The 6166-nt window shown below is 39.8% G+C and overlaps 1 protein-coding gene across 2 annotated transcripts in view; it reads right to left on the reverse strand.

The window, feature by feature from the left end:
• The window catches only part of LOC306669343 (broad substrate specificity ATP-binding cassette transporter ABCG2-like), a 166154-nt gene extending 160227 nt beyond the window's left edge, over positions 1 to 5927 (reverse strand). Inside the window, exon 1 of one of the 2 annotated variants that reach the window (XM_079153275.1) lies at positions 5473 to 5927. The gene's annotated coding sequence lies outside the window, so the exon portion shown is untranslated. Of the gene's footprint in view, positions 1 to 5389 lie in introns of both variants that reach the window. The other variant, XM_079153276.1, reaches the window with a different exon arrangement.
• Between the last annotated feature and the right edge of the window lie 239 nt (positions 5928 to 6166).

The raw sequence follows: 6166 nt of genomic DNA on the forward strand, positions 1-6166 counted from the left end.
TCCATGTACAAACAGAGAAACAACATGTATCCCATTTGTTTACAATAAAAAAAAAAAGAAAAAAGAAAAAAAAAGGTGGAGTTGCTGGATCTTATGGTAATTCTGTGTTTGAGTTTTTGAGAAACTGCCATGGCGTTTTTCCACAGCAGTTGCACCATTTTACATTTCCACCAGCAATGCACAAATGTTCCAATTTCTCCACATCCTAACCAACACTTGTTATTTTATATTTGTGTGTTTTTTCTTCCATTCTTAAAATAAGGGTCATTGTAATGGGTATGAAGTGGTATCTCATTGAGGTTTTGATTTGCATTTCCCTGATGCCTAATGATGTTGAGCATCTTTTTTGTGCACTTATTGCCATTTGTTTATCTTATTTGAAGAAATGTCTGTTCAAGTCCTTTTCCTATTTTTAAGCAGATTTTTTAAATTATTGACCTGTAGTTCTTTCTATATTCTGGATATTAACCACTCACCAAATATTTGATTTGCAAATACTTTTTCCCAGTCTGTGGATTATGTTTTAACTCTCTTGAAAGTATCTTTTCATGCATAAAATGTTTTAATTTTGATATGGTGCAATTTATCTAGGTTTTTTTTTTTTTTTTTTTTTTTTTTTTCTTTTTTTCCTGTTCCCTGTGCTTTGGTGTCATAGCCAAGAACTCATTGCCAGATTTGAAAATCATGAATCTTTTTCTTTTTGTTTTACTTTAAGAGTTTTACAGTTAGTTTATATACTTGTGTCTTTGACAATTTCTGTATGTGGTGTAAAGTAAGAATCCAACTTCACTCACAGGGTCTCTCACAGTGACTCTGGCCTGCTACAGCAGCACCAACGCACTGTAGGCAGTGCATGAACAAATGGGCTTTGCTCTGCTCTAATAAGACTCGAATCATACAGACACTTGGCTGGACAGATTTGGCCCAAAGACAGTATTTTGCCAAGCTCTGGATTAGAAGTCACAGTTTGCATTTTCAAAGGCTTGAAGGAAGGGGAGCGTGATAAGAACAATGAAGAGAATGGAAGGTGATGAGTTTGGAGAGCGGCAGGGACCAGGTCACACAGACTGTGGTAGACCACAGGAGGACTTGATTTATTCAACTGTACCTGTCACTCACCAAATATCCATCAAGAACCTGCAAGGAGCTGAGTACAGTGGATCGCAAGTTCAAGACTAGCCTCAGTAACTTAGCAAGGCCCTAAGCAACTTAGGGAGACCTTGTCTCAAAGTAAAAAAGGGCTGGGATGTAGCTCAGTGGTTAAGTGCCACTGGGCTCAATCCCTGGTACCAAAAATTGAATGAATGAATAAAATAAATAAATAAATAAAGCCAAGTTCCTATTTCTAAGGGGGAAAAAAAAAAAAGAGCCTACAAGGATCTGGGGACTGGGACTACATAGGGAGCAGGCTCAGTCTTAGGTCTCAGGAGTCTTCAATGTAGAAGAGAAGCTAAGAAGTTTTGAGATGGGAATGTAACTCAGTGGTAGATCTAGATCACTTGCTAAGCTTATGTGTACACCCTGTGGTTCAATCCCCAGAACTGCAAAGAATAAAATCTTTCATACAGTATCATATTTCCTTTCTGAGTCATCATATATTCTCCTTCATCACTGGAACCATGAGATCCCTGCTTAATCCTTTGCCCTACTGCCTCGCTTCAAGTCTTTATTATTTCTGTCTAGGACTATTACAACAGCCCAGGTTCTGTCACCAGCCTCACCTTCTTCCAAACTAGCCTCCACATTTCTAAAATGTATTCTGATTGCACGCCCCAGCTTACCATGTCTATGACTATTCATCACTGTCAGTGTCAAGTTTAAGCTCCTTGCATGATCAGACCCTTGCCAACTTCTCAGCATCATTTTCTGTTTCTCCCATTCATCGGGAGTGCTAGTTAACATCCCAGAACACCTACTTACACAAATAAGAACATGATTAATGTGGATTAATACCTCCACCACAGAACATTTGACACGTGTAAATTCTCATTGGTGTTTCTAAAGTACGATTATGACTTGAGCAAGACTTAGTTATAACAACAGCAAGCTCACATAGAGATGCTTTGTGACCAGAACTGTTAAATTGCTTAATTCTTCTTGCAAATACTTTATGAAGTAGGTAGTATTCACTGTTCTCAATTTACAAATGACAAAACTGAGGCATAGAAGGGTTAACTTCCCCAGCACCTCACAGTTTGTAAACAGAACAATATAGTCCAGAACAATATAGATCATCACAGATCTTGCAAAGATGCAGAAGGAAGAAAAATATGCTATACACTCATACTTAGAGCAAATAGGCCTGAGATTAAATCCCAGCACACCCACTGACCAGCTGTGTGCCTTGCGGCAAATTTTTTCAGAGGCGCCTCCATTTCTTCATTCAAAGGTTAAAATAACACCTCTTTGACCCAAACTCCAGGATGGTTGTGAAAACTCAAGGGGAGAATGTGATAGTGCTTTGGTAGGTGGGATAGTGTGGTGATCAAGCTTCATTTTCTGTTTCAACTCTTTTCAAAAGAACACATACGTTATTTCAGTTTGGATTTGGAATGCCCCTGAAAGGTTCTCATGCTGAAGGCGTGGTCCTCATCTGGTGACACTTTGGAAGGTGATGGAAACTTTAGGAGGCGGGGCCTACATGGAGGATGTAGGTCACTGGGGGCGTGCCCTGGAAAGGGACCCTGGCTTCTTTCTCTCTGTCACTGCTTCCTGACCAACACGTGCTCCCGCAGTGATTTTCTGCCTCATCACAGGCCCAGAATCAACAGAGCTGAGTGACCATACACTGACACCTCTGAAACTGTGAGACAAATCTTTCCTCCTCTAAGTTGATCTTCTCAGATCACAGTGATGGAAACGTAGCTAACACATTTTCTCTCCTACCCAGGAAACAGAACGGTCAATCTTACAGCGACTCAGGAGAACTCTATTTCCTGTAGTGCAGGTTGAGTAGATAGACAGCTGGAATAAGAAGTTGCTCTGAGCTGGAAAGGACAGGAAGTGGCCTGACCTGGAAGACTGGGACCAGAGTGTTGGCAGATGATGGCAGGAACCTGATTATAGGTCTCAAATCATCTGTAGCTTTACAATTTCTCAAAAAGTTTAAACCGAGGATCACTAGATTTAGGTACCTGCTTACTTCCTACCAGCCATGGGTTGTTGAATGAACTATTTGCAAGCCATGTCAAGTTCTGCTTGGTTGTGCTATGAAGTTCATTAGATTTTTATTATTATTGTTATTTGGTGCTGGGGATGGAGCCCAGGGTTTTACGTATGCTAAGCACAAATTCTACCACTGGGCTGCTTTCTGGTAATTTTAGTAATTTTTAATAATTCCTGTGGTTATACTCCATAATAGAGGGGAATGTTATTAGAAGCTTAGTTCAAAGGCTGAGATTCTTTTTAGAATGGCTCAAAACCTTCAATATTGGGCCTCACCAGGCCTATTCACTCTTTTGACCTCTGATTTCATTTCCTAGTCCTTCCAGGACTGAGTGACAAATGACTTCACCAAGTTCACTGGACTTTATATACTGTTCCCAGTACATTTCTCCAGTAAGGAAGACACAAGCTACTGCTCTAGAAAGACTCCCATGCAGGAATGGCCAAGGTTCTATTTCAGGCTAAGGCAAAGGTTCTGTTTCTTTTACCCATTTGTGAGGTTCCATCTCCCATGGACTCCTGACCACCATTCTCCTTTCTTTTTCCTTTTTGTTCCCATTTCTATATTCTCCCTTCAACTAGAGACAGAACAGGTTCACATCTTACCTGTCCATTTTTTTCCTCTTGCCTTGTGTCTGAGTTACAGCAACTTTCAGATAAGTACATATTGTTCAGGACAGGGAGTCACTCAGTTTAAAAAAAACAATGTTTCTCGGGCCTCAGACAAAACAGATTAGTTTCATCCTTACTCAAATTGATTTTTATAAATATAATAGATTCATATGCCTTATAATTCCAAATAATAGGAGGAAAGAGATTTCTGATTCTGCCTAAAGTGGCCCATAAAATCTAAGGAAAAACTCCTTATTATCTCTCATTTAGAGTGACCTGGCTTACTACATCTAGGAACTAAAACTCCAAAACTTCAAGACAGTCTATCCAGGCAGGTACAACCAAGGCAGGAATGTTTTTTCTGGCATGCAATATTTTTTAAATTGTCACATGATAGTTGTACCTATTGATGGGATTTGTTGTTACATGTTGGCACATGCACACAATCCAACAACATAATTTCACCCCCCAGTATTTCTCTCCTCCCTCCCCAACTTTCCTCTACTGAGCTCCCTTTAATTCTTAGGAGATCCACTCCCTTTGGATCTTTTTACCTTTTTTTTTTTTTTTTTTTTTTTTGAGGTGCTGGGGATTGAACCCAGGGCCTTGTGCTTGCAAGGCAAGCACTCTACCAACTGAGCTATCTCACCAGTCCTTTTTTTTAAATTTTTTTTTTTTAATCTTTTTACCTTTGTCTTCCTTTTTCTCTCTAACTTCTGCATATGAGAGAAAACGTAAGACCCTTAAACCATCCGAATTTAACTTATTATACTTAACATGATGGTCTCTAGTTCCATCCATTTGCCTGCAAATGCCATAATTTCATTTTTCTTTATAGCATGCATTATTTTTAATAGAAGCCAAAATGTTCAAAGTGAACACCAGCCACACCAGCTGAATCATGATACAGACAGATAATCCTAAAATTACAAAGAGATTTCTGATTCTGCCTAAAGTGGCCCATAAAATCTAAGGAAAAATTCCTTATCATCTCTCATTTAGAGTGACCTGGCTTACTACATCTAGGAACTAAAACTCCAAAACTTCAAGACAGTCTATCCAGGCAGGTACAACTAAGGCAGGAATGTTTTCTGATTTTTTTCTGGAGTGCTCAACATAAATCAGGTATTCAGTCAAATACCTGCATTCAGCCTATCCTTCAACCCCTTCTAGAAATCAGAACAAACATGGACCACAGACCACTTAATCAAGGTCTTCTGGAAGGTGTGGGACTCTCAGCCCCACCCCAGGCTGAATTTTTGTTGTTTCTGTTTTGTTTGTTTGAAGTGCTGGAGATTGGACCTAAGTCCTTGCACACTAGACAAAAAATCTACCACTGAGCTACAACCCCAGACCCTGTTTTTTTTAAAATAAATCTCCAGGTGATTCAGACACATTTTAAAGTATAAGAAGTACTCATTAAGTAATGTATTTGCTAAGGCATAAATCAAAAAAAGAATTAAGATTTTCTATTTATTATGAAGACAAACTAAAATAGTGCTGAGGGTAAAGCTCAGTGGTAGAGCACTCATGTAGCACACACAAGGCCCTGGGTTTGATCCCCATCACTGCAAAAGAAATAAAAATAAAAAAGCAAACATTGAAAACTTACCTCAACTGAGCTGTTGGAGGGAAAAGAGTTCAAACCTCAGTACAGAGATAATGGCCATTGAGAGACTTAACTAGGATCCATACCTGCTACTCAGACAAATGTCACTCAGTCCAGGAGTGTCCCTTCCTGCAAGCTCTCAGGCAGGAGAAAGAATCTGAGAAGAAACTTCTCAGCCCCAGCGTGGACCATGCAGCTCCCAAGTGGTGAGACTTTCCAAACAGGCTAGCCTTCAGGAAACATCCAGGAAAAACAAACAGCTTTTATGTTTCCCCGAGTCTCCTTTTCTCCACCATTAGCTGGTTGTAATCCACATTTCTTTCTCCACCACTGGGATTCAAACTGACGACAACCTAATGCCTCCAATCAGCTTGGAATCCTCTGCTAATGTTCCAGCCAAGGGGATGGGAAAAGGAGAGAGTCCGCGTCAGAGAGAACTTTTTATATCTTGCTCTTTATGGAATGAATCCTAATGACAGCATCTCCAGCACTAACAGCAACTTAATTTTGGAAATGGAAGGATCAAAACAATCCAAGGAATGGTGTTCTGTAAGCTTCCTATCTTTTGTTATCCACAAAGTAAGTGTGTGTGGGGGGGTCTCCTTTCCTTGGCCCTGCCTTCTAGAAGGAAAAAAAAAAAAAAAATACAAGCAGGAAGATGACACTGATTGGAAAAGGGAAGCAAATGAAACCAAAGCACGAACAGGGTTAGGTTTCACTGCAAAGGCCCACCAGAGACTTAAAGAGGAAAGAGAAGCTATACTTAGAACATGCTTTCCT

Source organism: Sciurus vulgaris (genome assembly GCF_902686455.1).
Source record: "Sciurus vulgaris genome assembly, chromosome: 9".
In the NCBI taxonomy this organism is placed as follows: domain Eukaryota; kingdom Metazoa; phylum Chordata; class Mammalia; order Rodentia; family Sciuridae; genus Sciurus; species Sciurus vulgaris.